Consider the following 15881-nt stretch of genomic DNA (forward strand, 5'->3'; position numbering starts at 1 on the left):
TACTAATTTAGAGATGGATAAGCAGCAACTAAGGGATCTTTAATTCAAAGTACCAGAACGTGGTGGAATAGCAAAACTTTAGAACAATATTTGCAGTGCAAACTTATTCCACGTGGTCTGCGAGTTCAAATACTCCCCTCATTTCCAATTGAAGATGTGGGCTTTATACAAATATGGGAAGAGGCATGTCATAATTGCTCTCAGACTTTCTTGGAATTACTTATCTCTCTTGATCAAAAAACCTTAGAGATATTGGAATGCCAAACACGATGTTTACAGTACAGATTGAAGGAAAAATTGCCCTCCATTAAACTAACTGCTATGGAGGAAGACCTTAAGGAAAGTTTTGGTAAATGGAAACAGGATGTTAAAAAAATGGAAACGCTTAATTTTCAGCGAGATCAATTCGATTATCAATCTTATAGAGTATGCAAATGGAAAATGCATCACAATCGCTCTCAATCAGTCTCCGTAAGTCCAGTCTCCAGTAACTCATCCCAAGTATCAGCTGATACTTGGGATCAGTCAACTTCAGACGCTGTAACACCTGACAAATGACATATGGATGCAAACATAACAAATACATAACTTGAAACAGAGTGAAGATCTAAAGGTAATTAATCTGTCCAATATTAATCTTTCTCCAGCCCAAATTTCAGTTTGAACTTTGGGAATGACATTTTGTCCTACATCAGATTTTGACACTTTTGTGGCCATTAAAGATGCTTTTTTTTTTTGCTCGAAACTTTCTTTGAAAAAAAGTCTCACAATAAAAGCTCCTTGAACACACCTTATTCTACAAAGGTAGAATTGGAACTCCGGGTTCTAGAAGAATTACTCCTTGAACAATAGGAACCTTTGCAGAGTAAGTTCCCAAATGTTATGTGTTATGATGCGGTGGTCTAGGAGAAACATGGAACGAGCTCTGAGGGAAGTGGTAACTGTACTGACCGCAGCCCCTAAGCTCAACACAACACTAGAAGCAGCCGTGGAATGCTCCTAACTCTCCCTAGGCATCTCGTCACAGCCTAAGAGCTAACTACCCCTGAAGACAGAAGCAGGAAAACTATCTTGCCTCAGAGAAAATCCCCAAAGGATAGATTAGCCCCCCACAAATAATGACTGTGAGTGGAGAGGAAAAAGACATACACAGAATGAAACCAGGATGAGCACAGGAGGCCAGTCTAGCTTGATAGATAGGACAGGATGGAACACTGTGCGGTCCGTATAAAACACTACAAAAATCCACGCAGAGTAAACAAAAAATCTCCACACCTGACTAAAGGTGTGGAGGGTCACTCTGCTTCCCAGAGCTTCCAGCAAGACAGGAAATAATTCAAACTGATAATGCTGGACAAACAAAGAAAGCACAGAATGGATAAGTCCACAAACTATGGGCAGAAAAAGTAAGCAAAAACTTAGCTTTGCTGAACTGGTCAGGATAACAGGGAACTCCAAAGAGATGTGAATCCAACCAGGAACCATTTACAAGTGGCACTAGCTGAAGGAACAGCCAGGCTAAAATAGGCGAGAGAGGAGACGATAAGTGGAGGCAGCTGAAAACAGCTAACTCCAAGGAGCAGCCATACCACTTGAAACCACAAGAGGGAGCCCAAGAGCAGAACTCACAAAAGTGCAACTTACAACCTCCGGAGGGAGCCCAGGAGCAGAATTCACAACAGTACCCCCCCTTGAGGAGGGGTCACCGAACCCTCACCAGGCCGATCAGGACGAGCCAAATGAAAAGCACGAACCAAATCGGTGGCATGGACATCGGAGGCAACAACCCAAGAATTATCCTCCTCGCCATACCCCTTCCACTTGACAAGATACTAAAGCCTCCGCCTCGAAAAACGAGAATCCAAAATCTTCTCAACCTCATATTCCAACTCCCCCTCAACCAACACCGGGGCAGGAGGGTCAACCGAGGGATCAACGGGCACCACATATCTCCGTAACAAAGATCTATGGAAAACATTATGAATGGCAAAAGAGGCTGGAAGAGCCAAATGAAAAGACACCGGATTAATAATTTCAGAAATTTTATAAGGACCAATAAACCGAGGCTTAAATTTAGGGGAGGAAACCTTCATAGGAACATGACGAGAAGACAACCAAACCAAATCCCCCACACGAAGCCGGGGACCAACACACCGGCGGCGGTTAGCAAAACGTTGAGCCCTTTCCTGAGACAACGTCAAATTGTCCATCACATGAGTCCAAATCTGCTGCAGCCTGTCCACCACAGAATCAACACCAGGACAATCAGAAGGCTCAACCTGCCCAGAAGTAAAACGAGGATGAAAACCAAAATTACAAAAGAAAGGTGAAACCAAAGTAGCCGAACTAGCCCGATTATTAAGGGCAAACTCGGCCAACGGCAAGAAAGCCACCCAATCATCTTGATCAGCAGACACAAAGCATCTCAAATAGGTCTCCAAGGTCTGATTAGTTTGCTCAGTTTGGCCATTAGTCTGAGGATGAAACGCCGAAGAAAAAGACAAATCAATGCCCATCCTAGCACAAAAGGCCCGCCAAAATCTAGAGACAAACTGAGAACCTCTGTCAGAGACAATATCCTCCGGAATGCCATGCAAACGAACCACATGCTGAAAAAATAATGGAACCAGATCCGAGGAGGAAGGCAACTTAGGCAAAGGTACCAGATGGACTATTTTAGAGAACCGGTCACAAACAACCCAGATAACAGACATCTTCTGGGAAACAGGAAGATCCGAAATAAAATCCATGGAAATATGCGTCCAGGGCCTCTCAGGGACCGGCAAAGGCAAAAGCAACCCACTAGCGCGGGAACAGCAAGGCTTGGCCCGGGCGCAAGTCCCACAGGACTGCACAAAAGCACGCACATCGTGCGACAAGGAAGGCCACCAAAAGGACCTAGCAACCAAATCTCTGGTACCAAAAATCCCAGGATGACCAGCCAACACTGAACAATGAACCTCAGAAATAACCTTACATGTCCATCTATCAGGAACGAACAGCTTCCCCACTGGACAGCGGTCAGGCCTATCAGCCTGAAATTCCTGAAGCACCTGCCGCAAATCAGGGGAGATAGCAGAAAGAATCACCCCCTCCTTAAGAATGCCAACCGGCTCAAGGACTCCAGGAGAATCAGGCGAAAAACTCCTAGAGAGGGCATCAGCCTTAACATTCTTAGATCCCGGAAGATACGAGACCACAAAATCAAAACGGGAGAAAAACAGGGACCATCGAGCCTGTCTAGGATTCAGCCGCTTGGCCGACTCGAGGTAAATCAGATTCTTATGATCGGTCAGGACCACAACACGGTGTTTAGCACCCTCAAGCCAATGTTGCCACTCCTCAAACGCCCACTTCATAGCCAACAACTCCCGATTGCCAACATCATAATTGCGTTCCGCAGGCGAAAACTTTCTGGAAAAAAAAGCACACGGTTTCATCAAAGAACCATCAGATTCCCTCTGAGACAAAACAGCCCCTGCCCCAATCTCAGAAGCGTCGACCTCAACCTGAAAAGGAAGAGAAACATCCGGCTGACGCAACACAGGGTCAGAAGTAAATCGGCGTTTAAGCTCCTGAAAGGCCTCAACAGCCTCTGAGGACCAATTCGTTACAACAGCGCCTTTCTTCATCAAATCAGTAAGGGGCTTAACCACACTGGAAAAGTTGGCAATGAAACGGCGATAGAAAATAGCAAAGCCCCAAAATTTTTGAAGGCCCTTCACAGATGTGGGTTTGATCCAGTCATGAATAGCTTGGACCTTAACAGGATCCATTTCTATAAACGAGGGAGAAAAAATAAAACCCAAAAAAGAGACCTTCTGAACTCTGAATAGGCACTTAGACCCCTTCACAAATAAAGCATTATCACGAAGGATCTGGAACACCATCCTGACCTGCTTCACATGAGACTCCCAATCATCGGAAAAAATCAAAATATCATCCAAATATATGTTCTTGAATTTATCAAGATAATTGCGGAAAATATCATGCATGAAAGACTGGAACACAGATGGAGCATTAGAGAGCCCAAATGGCATCACAAGGTATTCAAAATGGCCTTCGGGCGTATTAAATTCAGTTTTCCATTCGTCACCCTGTTTAATACGAACAAGATTATATGCCCCTCGGAGGTCAATTTTAGTAAACCACCTAGCCCCCTTAATCTGAGCAAACAAATCCGTAAGCAAGGGCAAGGGGTATTGGAATTTGACCGTGATATTATTAAGAAGACGATAATCAATACAGGGTCTCAAGGAGCCATCCTTCTTAGCAACAAAAAAGAAACCCGCTCCCAAAGGTGACGAAGAGGGCCGAATATGCCCCTTCTCCAAAGACTCCTTAACATAACTCCGCATGGCGGCATGCTCCGGCACAGACAGATTGAAAAGTCGGCCCTTAGGGAACTTGCAACCAGGAATCAAGTTAATAGCACAATCACAGTCCCTGTACGGAGGAAGGGAACTGGACTTGGGCTCATCAAATACATCCAGGAAATCTGACAAAAACTCAGGAACCTCAGGAGAGGGGGAAGAGGAAATTGATATCAAAGGAACGTCACTATGTACCCCTTGACAACCCCAACTAGTCACCGACATAGTTTTCCAATCCAGCACCGGATTATGTTCCTGTAACCATGGGAAACCTAGTGCAACAACATCATGCAGGTTATGCAACACCAGAAAACGGCAATCTTCCTGATGTGCTGGAGCCATGTACATAGTCATCTGCGTCCAGTACTGAGGTTTATCCTTGGCCAAGGGTGTAGCATCAATACCTCTCAAAGGAATAGGGCTTTGCAAAGGCTGTAAGGAAAAACCACAGCGCCTGGCGAATTCTACGTCCATTAAGTTCAGGGCAGCGCCTGAATCCACAAATGCCATGACAGAAAAGGACGACAATGAGTAAATCAGGGTTACAGAAAAGAGAAATTTAGGCTGTATAGTACTAATGGTAACAGACCTAGCGACTCTCTTAGTACGCTTAGGGCAATCAGAGATAACATGAGCAGAATCACCACAGTAGAAACACAGCCTATTCTGACGTCTGAATTCCTGCCGTTCTATTCTAGTCAAAATCCTATCACATTGCATAGGTTCAGGACTTTGCTCAGAGGATACTGCCATATGGTGCACAGCTTTGCGCTCGCGCAGATGCCGATCGATCTGAATGACTAGAGACATAGATTCGCTCAAACCGGCAGGCGTAGGAAAGCCCACCATAACATCTTTAAGGGCTTCAGAAAGACCCTTTCTGAAAATAGCAGCCAGAGCCTCTTCATCCCATTTAGTGAGCACAGACCATTTTCTAAATTTCTGGCAGTATAACTCTGCCTCTTCCTGACCTTGACACAGGGCTAAAAGGGTTTTTTTCTGAATGATCCACAGAATTAGGTTCGTCGTACAATAATCCGAGCGCTTGAAAAAATGCATCAACATTCAATAATGCCGGATCCCCTGCTTCAAGAGAAAAAGCCCAGTCTTGAGGGTCACCCCGCAGCAAGGATATGATGATTTTTACCTGTTGAATGGGATCACCAGAAGAACGGGCTTTCAAAGCAAAAAATCAATCTGCAGTTATTTTTAAAGTTCAAAAACTTGGATCTGTCCCCAAAAAACAAATCAGGAGTAGGAATTCTAGGAGTCTGGACAACATAGTCCTGGATGCTCTGTACTCTTGCAGCAAGTTGATCCACACGAGAAAACAAACCTTGAACATCCATGCCAAAGCATATATCCTGAACCACCCAGTTATCAAAAGGAAAAAAAAAGACAAACTAGAGCACAGAAAAAAAAATCGTTCAGAACTTTCTTTTCCTTCTTTTGAGATGCAATTAATTCATTTTTGGCCACTTGTACTGTTATGATGCGGTGGTCTAAGAGCAACATGGAACGAGCTCTGAGGGAAGTGGTAACTGTACTGACCGCAGACCCTAAGCTCAACACAACACTAGAAGCAGCCGTGGGGTGCTCCTAACTCTTCCTAGGCACCTCGTCACCGCCTAAGAGCTAACTACCCCTAAAGAAAGAAGCAGGAAAGCTATCTTGCCTCAGAGAAAATCCCCAAAGGATAGATTAGCCCCCCACAAATAATGACTGTGAGTGGAGAGGAAAAAGACATTCACAGAATGAAACCAGAATGAGCACAGGAGGCCAGTCTAGCTTGATAGATAGGACAGGATGGAACACTGTGCGGTCAGTATAAAACACTACAAAAATCCACGCAGAGTAAACAAAAAATCTCCACACCTGACTAAAGGTGTGGAGGGTCACTCTGCTTCCCAGAGCTTCCAGCAAGACAGAAAATAATTCAAACTGATAATGCTGGACAAACAAAGAAAGCACAGAATGGATAAGTCCACAAACTATGGACAGAAAAAGTAAGCAAAAACTTAGCTTTGCTGAACTGGTCAGGATAACAGGGAACTCCAAAGAGATGTGAATCCAACCAGGAACCATTTACAAGTGGCACTAGCTGAAGGAACAGCCATGCTAAAATAGGCGAGAGAGGAGACGATAAGTGGAGGCAGCTGAAAACAGCTAACTCCAAGGAGCAGCCATACCACTTGAAACCACAAGAGGGAGCCCAAGAGCAGAACTCACAAAAGTGCCACTTACAACCACCGGAGGGAGCCCAGGAGCAGAATTCACAACAGTTATGATAAGAAAATCCAAACACTTCTCCCCCTCTAATATTGTATTCATTTGTGGAAATATTTGCCAGGATGGTGTGTAGTGAATTCTACCAATTCCGAATTAAAGAAACTTTGACAATTTGACGCATGTGCAACATCAAGCACTGAGTGAACTCAAGAATATGAAACAAGTTGTATTCAACCCAGCTGATAAAGGTGGTGATGTTGTGGTCTGGCCTACTGAAAAAGAAGCTTTTAAGCAGTTAAATGATGATATTGCTATAAAAAATTGGCTTCAGATCCCACAATCGGAGAATGGAGATCTACTCACTTATCTGGGTTGTGCACCCTTGCACAACCTTGGAAGAAGCCTGCGGTAAGTAAGAGGCCGGCCGTCAAGCTGTGGGGTGTGGAATTCAAGCTGACATGTGACTGGGCCACATGACCACAGGTCCTGCGGATCTCCTAGTGGTGATGCCTGTGCTGCTCCATCCGCAACTCACAACGGAGTGTAGGTAAATGAAGAAAAAAATATGCGGTCAGGCGGAGCACTGGGCATACAGAAAGGGGCAAAAGGTTATTAAAATGTACATACCTTTATTAAAATGCTGAACACACAACGCGTTTTGGTGGCTGAATGCCGCCTTCATCGGGTGATGGAAGAACATTACGAGCAAGTGGCTTATGTATAACAAATGAACAAATGAGTATTTCCTGATCATGCACTGCACATTCTACCATTAAATGGCTTTTTGTCTGTTGACCCTAATATATCCCCCTATATAAATACCGAGAGGTGAAATCATATATATCCCCATATATCCCCATAGATAATTACTATCTATTTTGACTCCACTGTATATAATGGACTGCAACACCTATTTTGCTGCAGTTTATGATGTCCTACTTCCTCTTTTAAATAATTGTTTTTCATTTTATCATGTCTTGTAAAGTTTGTGTTTTTAATTAGTCTTGTGAATTTTGATGTCTCTAATAAAATTTAATCATATTGAATTATTTTGATAGCTTACAACTATGTTCAAGTAGATTATTTATTCGTATCATATGCTCAGAGAGAACCTGCACTTATCCTTGAAGAGCACAGGTCGCCAGTGTCGAATCTGCCAAACTTGGTGTTGAGTGATAAGCACAACACCCACTTGTGGACATCGGGTCCTCATGCCTCCCTCATGGAGTCTGTTTCTCACAGTTTGAGCAGACACATGGATGTTAGTGGCTTGTTAGAGGTCATTTTGCAGGACTCTGACTGTGCTCCTCCTATTTCTCCTTGCACAAAGGATGAGGTAGTGGTCCTGCTGCTGTGTTGTTGCACTTCTACGGCCTACTCCACATCTCCTGATATCAACTCCATGCTCTGGACACTGCTGAAAGACACAGCTACCTTTCTTGCCACAGCTCGCATTGATGTGCCATCCTGGATGAGCTGCTGCACTGCCTGAACAATTTCTGCTGGTTGTAGACACGACCTCATGCTACTGTACTGTACCTCTAGCGTTGAGAGCAAAGACAAAATGCAAAAGTGACCAAAACAATAGCCAAAAAAGGATTATAGCAGAAAAAAGGTCTGTGGTCATTCCCTGGAGAACTACTCATTTAGAGGAGTTGTCTTGCTAATTGCTGATCATTTCTACCTGTTGTCTGTTCCATTTGCACAACAGCAGGAGAAATTGATTCACAATCTGTGTTGCTTCATAACTTGGCAAGTTGATTTCACTGAAGTGTGATTGACTTGCAGTTACATTGTGTTGTTTAAGGGTTCACTTTATTCTTTTGAGCAGTGTATAATTAAATATATCTGAATATATGCAGCATTAGAAAAATAGCCAAACAAGGTTACAACAAATGGTGGGTACTGGTTCACTGTTGATGTAGGATGATATCATCACAAATGGAAGCCAAATGACAAAAAAAGCCAAATGGCAAAAAAGTAGTCACTTCACCCTATAAAAGTATGAGGCAAAGAAGCCAGAAATATTGTAAAACAATTAACCTTTCAATGCGCAAAAAGCAGTTGAGTAGAGTTGAGTTGAGTACAAAGCCTTAGCAAATGCCTGTCAGATGCCAGTTTAATAGAAATGTCTGTGTAGATCATAGATTAAAAATCATAGGGGGCAAATAAGACAGGAGGATGTAGAGAGATGTGTAAATAATACCTTGGTGGTCCAGAGAAGTGAGTATGGCACACGCCCCACAGCGGTTTTACAATATTTTCTGACTTTTTTGGCATACACTTTTGTAGGATGAAGTGACTAACTACTTTTTTTTTTGCCATTTGGCTTCCATTTGTGATGATATTGTCCTATATCAACAGCGAACCAGTACCCACTATTTAATGTCACCTTTTTGGCTATTTTGTTGGCCAAAGCTTCATTCAGCCATCCGCCATTAAATGTGCATTTAGGCTAGAGGATTGGGGTGCAGATAAATCCTCTATACCCCTTATAGTTACACCATTGGACAGACCCTAAAAAGTAATACTAAATGTGCAATCCTATACAACAGAAAAGATATACATTTTTACTTTGCTGATAAATTAGAGGCCAAACACACTAGGCCCTCAAGTTGTTTTTTGTCATCCCTCCTTCCTCTTTTCTTAATTAGCAAGAAATTTCATTGTGGAAAGGAGATTAATGCAGGTTATTACTTTCAAAAAGCTATAAAACTTTCTTTATTACTTTTTTGCCAACAGACAGTCTGTGTATCGTGCACATAAACATGTACATGGTAATTGGATTTTTAAAGCCACTCTGGAGCAATTACTAACACAGCGTTTTGGTGGGTGATATCGCCCATCTGTCCATACATTGCTACAATAAAATAAAATTAGTTACATTAAAAGAAAGAAAAACAGTAATTGTTGTAGCCATCGCCTTTGGTGTTGTGTTTCTCCGTGTTTTGTCTTATAAGACTTCAATAATGCCAATCTTATAAATATCATGGTAAAGAAGTAGACTGAGTCACGATTTCGGAACTTGAAGAACAGCTTCAAACAAGTCAATGTTGTGCTGTGAAAATCTTAATCAGACCGAACTAGAAGCCGAGTCAAACAACGGGATTGTCTCTACACCGAAAAGTCACTTTACGACAAAGTTTGGGTCTCATTTGCCATATGCACATGGAAGGGTCTCTATGGTTCTACATTACGAAGCTGTCACCACCACATTTCACCGGAGCCATCTGTGACGACAAAGAGGTTATTTTTAATTATGTCAAAAGCAATGTTCATTAGGTCAAGGGACATGAGCCATTATTATTTACATTAGCCTCTACATTGACTCTACATTTGTGCATTTTAATCTGTGAAATGTCTCAGCCTCCTGTGATTAACTAGTTTTCAGACCTTGGAGGACAAATACACAGGTTAATTTGTCAATTGATGTTTGTTAATTTGTTGAATTCCTGCTGATTGTGTATAGTATCAGCCCCTACAGTTTACTAGTCTGCACAACTTAGAGGACAAATATCAAGGTTCATTAAACAACAGAACAATGAGATATTACCTCCCCCCACCTATCCCCAATCCTGTGGGAGAATGCCCTTCATCACACCTGTGAGTATAAAAGGGACCTTTCTCCCTCTCCAGTGAGACTCTACAGGACAGCAGATAAGGAACAAACTGGTGGAATACAGATCTGCACCACTGCCGACCACTGAACCCACAAAGACATTTGGAAAACCCAGGTTGGGACAATTGGGTCACCTGACAACATACCTCACTGTACTCGGGCAGCTTCTTAAGCTTGCCAATGCCTCCTCTCTGTGGATGCCATCCAATAGCAGACTTTGGGGTATTTGGCCCTGCATGCCTTGAAGGCGCAGATGTTCTAATCCTTGGCAAGCCATCAGAAAGTTGACAGTCTGTCATTTGCACCATGTTCTGTATTTTCTGAGACTGTACTATATGTTGTTGACGTTGATCCAATAAAGTTTTTCCGGAGTGTGTTGCCCTCACCTTGCGTTGTCTGAGTAGTATTCTGCCTAAAGGGAAGGAGAGTGAGCATTCAGTGGGATAAGTCCTGGCCTATGTGGTCTTTCTAAAGACAGATACTCCAGTGGACATGCCCACCCACTTACCCTCGTGTCTCTACTTCATCTTTAATAAAAAGGTTCTCCATTTAAACCTCACGCGGAAGTGCTGATGCAAATTACATGGTCGTGCTTCAATATCGGCATAGTATAACTCACTTCTTAAAGGGATTGTCTCACAAATGTGTATTAGATAACATAGATGATAAATCTATTTTCAATGGGGTCTAGTTGCTGAGACCTCAGACTATACAGAAAACAGGAGGTCCAACATCCTTTATATAAGTGGAATGTTTATAGTCATGTGTGACCATCAAGCCTATGAACAGCGGATGAAGCAGTGGTCGCACATGTTCACTACCACTCCATTCATGTTTTGCAACTATTGGGTGTCCCAACAATCAGACAACCATTAATCATACACTCCAAAAAATAAGGAAAAAAGCAGCAACACTCCGTTTACTGTGTCATAAAAAGTCCTTTATTAAAGAAAACATTTCATGGACAAAGTTTGTGAGGGCAGGATGAATGCAGGACTATGGCCGTTTCGCGTTTAACACTCTTCCACGGGTCCAGATGGATCCGGTCCACACTCAGGACCTCCCAACACAAAGGCCACTCAGGATCACAGCCTCACCAGGTGCTCCTCAGGGATCCGGTCCACACTCTGGACCTCCCAACACCCAGTCCTTCCTCTTACAGGTCCTTACAGCCAAGAACCATTCAGGTCTATACACTCAGAACCATGTGACCCACAACCTGGTCACATTGTAAACCTGTAACCCCACCCCCTGGGTGGGAGGTGTGTGTGGTTAGTCAGACCTGCCCAGCTCTCCGACTAACCCTGCAAGTCTCTCTTTAAAACTAAACAAATACTTGTGGGACAACAGGTCCCAGAACAACCTTAATTCAGGCCTACAGCACAAACTCCCTCTGTGACACATATTGGTCATTTACAATCCTGCTGGTCACTGTTTCACCATCATAATCACAGATACACCTCCATGCACATCCCAAGGAGACCATGCATTGCCCCCTACCAGTAACGGGTTACTGCATCACAATACACATAGTGTCACTCGATTATGCCCTACCTATATAATATGACATGTAATGCAGCAAGCAACTATTTTTCTTATGAATTTCATATGAATAAGCTCTGCGTATTCCTTTAAATATGGAAATACCGTACAGTATTGCTCATCATGTATCCACATTACATAGACTTGCTATGAGCATAAAGCATCAAGCTGCTACAATTTAACTTTTCTTAGACTCTTCTTCAAATAGATTTGTTCTGTTTTCTCAGGAATGTTGTGACATTTTAATAATTGACATGTCCAATTGTTGTGTTTTCCCTGGCTTAGTAATAGAGATGAGTGAATAAATACAAGTGGAATTGAATTCTACTTGAATTTTTCCAAAAATCTGCATTTACCAAAATGACTTTTTTTTTGGTAATTCACTTCCGCATGGATTCAACAAAATAGCATCTGCTGGCTTCCATTTTTCTGAACTCATCTTCTGATCCCCGTTATTTACACAACAATCTCCAAGAATCTGTGCAATCTTGCAAATGGTCACAGTGAACATCATTACATCATGATTTTCTTCATAGCATAATGATTAAGGTACCATTTAATTAAAATAACTTCTCCAAGAATCAACTTTCCAAGGAAAAAATGCATATATAGGCAAATGCAAATTTTGCCAGATCCGCTCATCTCTACTAATCTTGTATACTTCACTTGAGCCACCATGCTATGAACTGTCAAATGCCATGACTGGAGGTATTATCTCCAAGAAGCAACCCGGGCAGAAAGAGAACATGACACAATGTCTGATGAAGCATACTGTATGTATATATCCTTTATATGCCTTCGGTAGCGGTATCATACATTCCTGCCCTATTAACCAAAGTTGTAAAGAATTACTATGTGGTTTGATGGAGAAAAAAGTTTTCAGAAATGTTTTTTTGTAATGCGGTATGTATCAGCATGATTTATCACTTTAAGTACCACATACAGTAAGTTTATGGTCCAAATAGATACAAAGGACAACCCCTATGTTGAAAAACAATCCAATTTATAGAGGGATTCTTGATTAATCCAAAGTCTAAGCAAGAGCCCCTTAGTAATTTGTATATTGATCATTGTAAACGTTAAAGAAGAGCTGTAGCAGAAAATATTAAAATAAATATGACAAACTAAAGGTTTGCTGTGATTAAGTCTTCACCCAAAGACATAAAGTAATTGGGATAGCTGGAGTTATGCGAATGTCCCAAAATTCAACCTTGGGTAGATGCTTTCAGGTCAAGGGGAAAATACAATTTGCATCAAAATCAATGTGAATGAAATGAACCAAAATGGTGTTCCAAAAACTCTTATATCCACCTCTTCTCAACCAGTCCTACTGACGCTGATCCTCCGTTCTTATCTTCTGTGTTCTGTCTCTTGGATTTTATCTTCAATCTCCCTTCCTTCTAGCTCCACTGTTCATTTGGTCCAACATTGTCACGGGAGGCATCTTGGGGTGCTGCACATCCTTGACGTTTATTGTATCCCATGTGACGACTGTAGGCTTTAGTAAATTGACGCCACAGTCAGAAGGAAAATAGAAGTCAGAAGAGTCATTCAAAGGACCTGGGATAGTGGAACAGGTGTGGGGAAGGCAAACTTTTACTAGACTTGCCCAAGGTGAATTGCAAAAAAAAAATGGTGGATCGAAATTTGTTGTCAAATTTGAGGAGAATTTGATTTAGCTAAGATTCATTCTTCTCTAGGAAAATAATGCAATTATCTTGAATTTCTGGACAACTTCGAAGGACACATCATGACATTCAGGAATTCGGGAATTAGCTAAGGAGCTTCTGGTGGGCCTATACCCCATGTGTTGAGTGATGTAGGAGTATTGTTGTGCTGTTTGGAGCTGGGGCAGAAAGCTCTTCAGAAATGGCCAAAGATAAATCTTTGATGTTACACCAAATTCTTCTACTTCTGTATAGAAAAACAACAACTGGAATGAGAAGTTTAACATTCACACAGTGGAAATTTGATGAAACATTGAGGTATGGTGTAGTTTTTTTTTATGGGGATCATATCCTTAAATAAATGTATAATTAGTGAATCTGAGTCAAGGTCTCCTTCTGTGGCTCGAACTAAAATTTAAAACACAATTTTAATAATTCACCTTTGCTCAGATTTTTACTCCAATACCATTGTTAATACTTCCAACTTTATTTTCACACTTAGCAGAAAATGAAAGGAATAAAATAAGAATGATACAGTATAAAAGCTGAGAGCACGGACAGCATACAATAATATGTACAAATGATATCGTAAAGATTTCACCACCTAACCAACGGTGAGTGACTGATTAGACTTTTATACCTGCGGAATTCATTTATCCATCACTTTTCTCTTCCCATTCTTTTTTTTTAATTGGATTTTAGTAGTATACTTTAACTTGATGAAAAGAATTAATGAAGTACGGGTACTATTTTCTGAGAATAATAAAAAGTAAAACTCCATGTTTAATGAACATTGGCTCAGCAGCAGAAATGTACGGATCTGATGAGATCTGAATTTGCTAAATCTGGTGGATTTCACAGGGTAAATCCATTTGTAGCGAATTAATTCTGTGAATTTTAATGATTCTTGTTTTATCCTGGTTTTTGGGCATAATAAATGCAAGATTTAGAAAAACAAACAAACAAGAAAAACAACTAATACTCAATATACTGCTCATCTACATACATGCCTAAAAAGACGAACACCACTGGATCACAGGCCAGACCATGAGCCCAGTAATTCCATCTGCCTCATTAAAAGGAATCTTCCACCGGGGGTTCTATCTGAATCATTAGAGAGAATTACACAGAAACCGTGGTGTAAGCGCTCATCGAAGAGCGCAGGATAAGTGTGAGCCGAACTGTGATCTTTCGGAGGCAAAATGAACAAATCAACACAAACCAAGTGAAGAATTGGTTTTATTTATTTTTATGCCGTTCCTCATGCGATTAGATGACTTTATTCTTCGGGCCGGTGTGATTACAACAATACCAGATACAGCTGCTTCTCTCAAACTTAAAATATAATCAAAAATTGAATTTATTTCAGTTCTTCAATGCAAAAAGTGAAACTCGCGTATTATATAGATCTATTCCAACTATTTTAAATGTTTATTTCTATTAATGTTGATGATTATGGCTTACAGCCAATGAAAACGCCAAAGTCATTATCTCAGTAAAACAGATTACTTTTTAACACCACCTTGAAAAATGATTTTAAAATCCATCACTAACAGTGAGATATGGAAATATTAGGTCATAAATGAATGAAGGGTATATATTACGGACCAGAAGTTATATTTGGGAGGTAGCAGGAGATTTGTTTAGAGATGTATGGAAGGCAAAGATTACTGACTAGAGGGTAGGTGTAGAGAGGTATCAAGGGATTAAATCAGAGATGGAAGGTGGAGAACGATTATACGGAGTGGAATGAGAGACCACTCCAGTGTTGACCAAAATTACAGTCTTTAGAGATGTTGTCTGCTTTGAACAAACCTTTTTTTTTCTTCAGAAGGGTTCCCTTACCGTATAATGATCACACAGGGTCTTTTTCCCTTATGACCTCAGATCGATCAAAACTTTCCTAAACTTACGTAGGGAACCTCGGTGGTTCTCACACAATTCATTCCTCTGTTTCGAAATATTAACATACAAGGAGATTATGATCTAGTATTTAATGCTTTATCGGAAATACCTGAGGCGGTCACCTCCCACTGGGCAATAAATAATATCTGGGACATATTGCTTTCATCAGATGCACTAAATCATTGAGTTACACACTCCTAACGAGGCAGTAATTAAGAATTCTCATCTAATTCATGCAATATTTAAAACCATCTCTTATGAAAAGTTTCAGGCAATAAATCATACTTTTCAGAGACGGCATGAAAATTACCAAGAAAAAGCTATTTCATAGCATAATTCATTAGGCGTCACAAAGACTTTGCACCCAGCTGGCCATTATCTAAGATTAATAAGAGCGCAGACATTTTCGAAAAAAAAAAAACTCCAGAATAGTGAAAGCAAAATTTAGGAGGTAACAAAGGCCCAGATCTATCTCAATGTTGGCAACGTTTTTTGGAGGAAAAGTGATTCTGGTAGTGACTTTCAACTTATCTGCTTTGTTATTTG

This window comes from Ranitomeya imitator, chromosome 6 (genome assembly GCF_032444005.1).
Source record: "Ranitomeya imitator isolate aRanImi1 chromosome 6, aRanImi1.pri, whole genome shotgun sequence".
Classification (NCBI taxonomy): domain Eukaryota; kingdom Metazoa; phylum Chordata; class Amphibia; order Anura; family Dendrobatidae; genus Ranitomeya; species Ranitomeya imitator.